Genomic DNA, 5201 nt, shown 5'->3' with positions numbered 1-5201 from the left:
ATTTTTGTTTCTGGCTCATAGAATCACATAGCATCATTAAACGCTCAAAAGTGATCTTAGATAGTGCCATAGGCATATTAGATTGTGATGTCCAGCTTATTGAAAAATTGACTTCTCTTTGAGACTTTTTTCCTCTTAAGCTTTCCAGTTATCTGTCACATCAAAGGTAATGATCTTTCTCCTCATTTTTTACACCTGAGTAAATTCTGTGTCTCCGTTGGATTCGGTTCATAAATACCCAAGCAAATGAATATTCCAAATGGTCGAACTGAATTGTGCCACGTTCTGCTTCTCCTGTCAGAAAGTGTATCACCAGGCTCTCGGCTAGGAGCGGACAGCAGTGGGACAGAAGGACAGGCTCAGCATAGCCTAACGGGTCCTTGAGAGGACTTCCTGGTTCCAAACAAGCTGACCTTCCAAAGGAATTAAGGGCTTATTTCACCTCTGGATTCCATTTAGGCAATCTTTTAAGTGAACCAGGGACTCTAATAAAACGGGGCTGGAACTGGGGTTCCAGATTAACTATGAAATAAGTTTATCCTTGTTATATGCATGGCTTTCATTTGGCCAGATAACTGAGAATTACCCTGGTTTCCCAAGCAAAGAACAGCGCTGGTTTGGGGGAGATAAGGGCATTGCTCGGCTCTCTCTCTGCAGTCCACCTGGAGCCATTAGGGTGGAGAGTCCAGGGCCAGCAGCAGCCTGGCCACGCTGCACATGGTTTCTGGACTCCAGAAAGCATGAAGTGTGTTCTGTTTTATATTTAAACTCTTGACCTGTGATCATTATCACGTAAGAACTGCATCAATTACCATAACTGTAATTGCATTGCTTTTAATATTATCGAGAAAATCATGCACATTAATAGTGGGGCTTTTAATCTCTGGTGAAGAACAATTACTTCTGAAAATTTATTATCCCTTGGAAGACTGATGACTTTTGTTTCGTTTCTGTGCAAAAGAATTGCTAGCATTGAACTACTATTTAAAAACTGTTTTGGTAGAATCACATTAAGTTTCAACAACAAGATCTCTTGCCACAGGAGAATTGGGCATTAGAGAAATACAGAGACTCTTTCTTTCAGGATTAATGTGTTTGTTTCTTGACTGACGATCAACCTTCTTATCTGGCAGGGGTGTGATAAGCCCAGTTTGATTACTTATATGTTTTATTTTGCAAAGTTTTATGGTTCCTATGCTATTCATTTTGTCTGTGGGGCAATAACAGCTTAAGATAACTATTTTAATATCTGGAATTGGCTAAGAGCAGTCTGAACAGAAACACAGCATTGTTTGCATTATGTCTTTACTTAGAAGGTAATGGGGTAATAAGACTGAACTCTTACATGAATGAATCACGTCCTTGCTTTATCTTTCCAGTGCAATTCTCTTTTGAACAATGTACAAAAAAACTCCCCAATTTGTAGGAAGTTTTTGCTTCCAGATTTGCTGGCAGTAACATATTTGTTGGCCATGCAGCAGGTATCTGCACTGAGGATCACTTTGCAATATTTTCAAGGTTCTGGTTATAACATGAATTTCTGACTCATCTAGTGTTTTCAAGGCCATTTGATGTTGTGTGTTTCTTCCCCTGATATACAGAAAAAATTCTCATAAAATATCCTTTTTTACTTAAGTAAAAAAAAAAAATTTAAAAAGCCTTTCTTAGTAGCTCTCTTTTCCTATGGATTTTTTTCTTTTTCTTTCTCACGTTACTTTTTTCCTGTATAGCTATATTTTGGGGTCTTTTCTCAGTGATATTTTGTTCCATGAGGAATAATAATCAGCTGGAGATTTAGTTCAGCAGCACAAGTGCGTGCCTGGCAAGCGTGAGGACATGAGTTTGAGTTCGATCCCTGGTACCAAAAAAAAAAAAAAAATACTAATCATAAATGTGATAACAAATCATCAATTAAGACAAATTCATATAACAAAATTAGTCAATTTATAGCAATTCAGTGGCTTTTGGCACATTTAAAACATTGTACAACCACTGCTGCTATCCAGTTCCAAAACACTGCCATCAGCCTACGTAGAAACCCCCACCTGTTTGACAGCTACTTTCCATCCCTTCCTGTCCCCTGACTCTAGCAATACCAATTTGCACCCTGTCCTATGAATTTATTTATTCTGGATATTTCATGTTAAAGGAATGAATTCTTAAACTTATGTGCGTTACGTTGGCTTTTTTTCATGGAGAAATGGCCATTCTCATTCTTCTGTCATCTTTCTATTTTAATATGTTGTTATTGTTGGTTGTAAATTCCTTGTGTTTTTATAAAATGGAGGTTGTACTCCTTTTATTAATTCACATTAAAGTTTTGGGGGTTAACTGTAGAGCATAGGATGGAAATGCTGCTATTCTTAATTTATGTAGAGCATTTCACTTTCAAGTCTTTATTCTTTATAACAATGCTATAAAAAGAAACTTTACTCATGAATTCACTATTCATTTATCTTTGCTGGGATGTTTAATTATAAGATGTATGTTTTCAATTGACAATGAGAGATATAGGGTGCTAAAAGTCAGCCATGCTAAAGTAGCTACGGTTATAGGAACGTAGAAAATTTATTTCTGAGATAGTTCTTAATATAATAATATAACTTAAATGAATGCTTATACCAGTAACTAAAAACTAGAATGAATTGATCACTTAAAATATGTCTATTATGTAAGTGCTAGACTCTAGTACTAAAGAAAAGCACTGAATTGTATATTCTGTTCAGAGAAGAAGCCAGAAATTCTCACCCAGTCAAATCAAGGGGAAGCTTTCTTTTCTGATGTTTTCATTCAGGATTTAAATCTCTGTCACATTTTCTCCTCTGCAAGACTGGCACTGGAACCAGCTCACACTGACCTTGGTACAGGTGAACATATTTGAGTGGTAAGTAATTACATTGACTAACTCAGAAGTCCAGGAAATGTTGCATTCATTTCTTCCCTCTGGAAATCAACTTAATTTCAACATGATGTCTTCAACCTCAATTGTACCTAATGTAGACTCGATCCCCCCAAGTGTTGCAATCTTAGGCAATGCTGATGTTGGCACACCTCCTGTGGTCAGCTGTCTCCTGTACTAGTGGGACCTTATGAGAACACCACTTCCTAGAATGACACATTCTCTGCAGGTGTGGCTGCCCTCGTGCTTTTGGATCATGCCTGGTCCTGGTGAGGTTCGGTGAGTCTCTGCCTTTAAAGAACAGCTTTTATCATGTGTCACAAGGCTCCTTTTGGCAGAGCTGTCACTTGGCCATTTGCAGATGTCTTAGTCAATTTTCTCATCACTGAGACAGAACGCCTGTTGCCTGTTTTCAGGGAGGGGAGGTTTATTTTAGTTCATATTTCAGTCGTCTGGCTCCAGCACAGGCTGGCATGGCAGACAGTCCCGAGTGGAAGAAAGCTGCTCACATCAGCCTGGAAGGAAGGAACCAGGAGTGGAGAGTTACCCCCAGTGTCCCAAACCCCAACTCCTAACAGAAGTCAGCTGTGAGGCCCGAGATCCAAGCACTCTCCAAAGCCTCGCCTGTGAGCATGTGAGGCTCCTGAGGCACATGTAGATATAAGCCATAATAGCAGAGAACAATTTATAAGTTTTCTGCTTTCTAGATTTACAGACCTCTTTCTTCTCAACTTTCATTGTTCTAATTCTTTTCTCCTGTATGGTTGTAGGCCTTTTGGAAATAAAAGCTAGCAAAAGAATTGCATATCAGACAACTTCTGACTTCTGGTTTCATCCACATAACCCTGTTATGGTTTGTGCTTCGATATCCCCCTAAAGCCTCAGGCAGTCATAGGTGGGGCTTTTTGGAGGTGACTGGATCTAGGGTGTATAATGCTGGGATCAAGGACGCAATGCCAGGATTAAGGGTGTGAGTGCTGCCAGCCCTCAGGGTGGTTAGAATAGAAAGGGACAGGAACAGGCTGCTCCTGCTGTGTGTCACGAGTCACTTGCCTGCTACTTGCTGCTTCTGCTTGCTCTGCTTCACTATACACTGTTTCTTCTCTTCAATGCCCCTCTGCCAAGTGCCACCCTGCCTTGGAACCAGCCAACTACCAACTGAAACCTCTACAGACTGTGAGCCAAATAAACCTTTTCTCCTTAAAAGTTGTATACTTTGTCTCAGCAATCAGAGAAGTGGCTAAGGCACTTCTTCAATGGGAGGAAGAAAAATTATGAAAAACAGTGTGTATTGAAAAGTTATCCTGCCAAGGTATAAGGAGTTAAATCTGCAAGTGCATTTGAAAGGCCATGCCTTCTGAGAAGAAGTCTTCAAGGTTACCCAAGTGCAGGCTTGTCCTTTCTCACACAAGGAATGCCAGGGCCTGTGAGGGCAATGATATGCTGAAGACAGAAAATTATTGCTGTACATTTAGTTGACTGTTTCTGTCACCTCTAAACAAACACTGAGTCAGTCTCATCAACGTTTTGGACTAAACCAAAAGGATGACTAGCAATTACTTTGAATTAGACATTACGTATTGTTAAGCAATGTTCAGTACCACAGATTTGTTTTGTGTAGATCCTGGAACACCGTGGACTTGGGTTACTGTCCAGTGACAGCAGAATGTTACTGTTTCCTCTCACTGGGGAAAGGAGAAAGGCAAACGGGGCTCACATCTGTTTTTGATAGTGTCCTTTCCCAATGCTGCGAGTACGTGACTCTCTGGCTGCTGAGAACAGATGCCTGCTCTGCAATTAGCCCCTCTCGTGGAGAGGATGAGAGGCAGAGTTAGCTACCTGGAGCACCTGGCCTTGAATGAGTCCCAGCTCCACCATTTATTAGAGGAGTTATTATGGCAAATCACTGTAAACCCCTATGGTCTTAAATACCTTCATCTGTAAAATGAATTTAATGATACCCTCGCTTGCACATCTCACAGCATTATTAAGAAAATTCTGGGAAACAATGCCATCAATTAATGAACACATCAAAAAAGACTTATTGCACATGTGTTATTTTCTAGTGCACACCAGGCATAGCCAGCAGAGGGCTGAGTAGAGCTTCTGCACTCTTGCTGTTGGGGAACCAGTGATGGCGTAGCCGGTCTATGCTCACGCATTGCGGAGACTCTCCAATAGGAACATGCTACAGCACAGTAGAATGGGGGTAAGGCTCCAGGAGGATGCAGCACCTACACCGAGTTAGGAAGGCTAAGAAGGTCACCAAGCACAGATTAGTGGGGAGAAGTTGCAAACAAAG

Source organism: Cavia porcellus, unplaced genomic scaffold (genome assembly GCF_034190915.1).
Source record: "Cavia porcellus strain 051 isolate PalLab524CR breed Dunkin Hartley unplaced genomic scaffold, mCavPor4.1 scaffold_1, whole genome shotgun sequence".
Classification (NCBI taxonomy): domain Eukaryota; kingdom Metazoa; phylum Chordata; class Mammalia; order Rodentia; family Caviidae; genus Cavia; species Cavia porcellus.
This window is presented reverse-complemented; position numbering follows the sequence as displayed.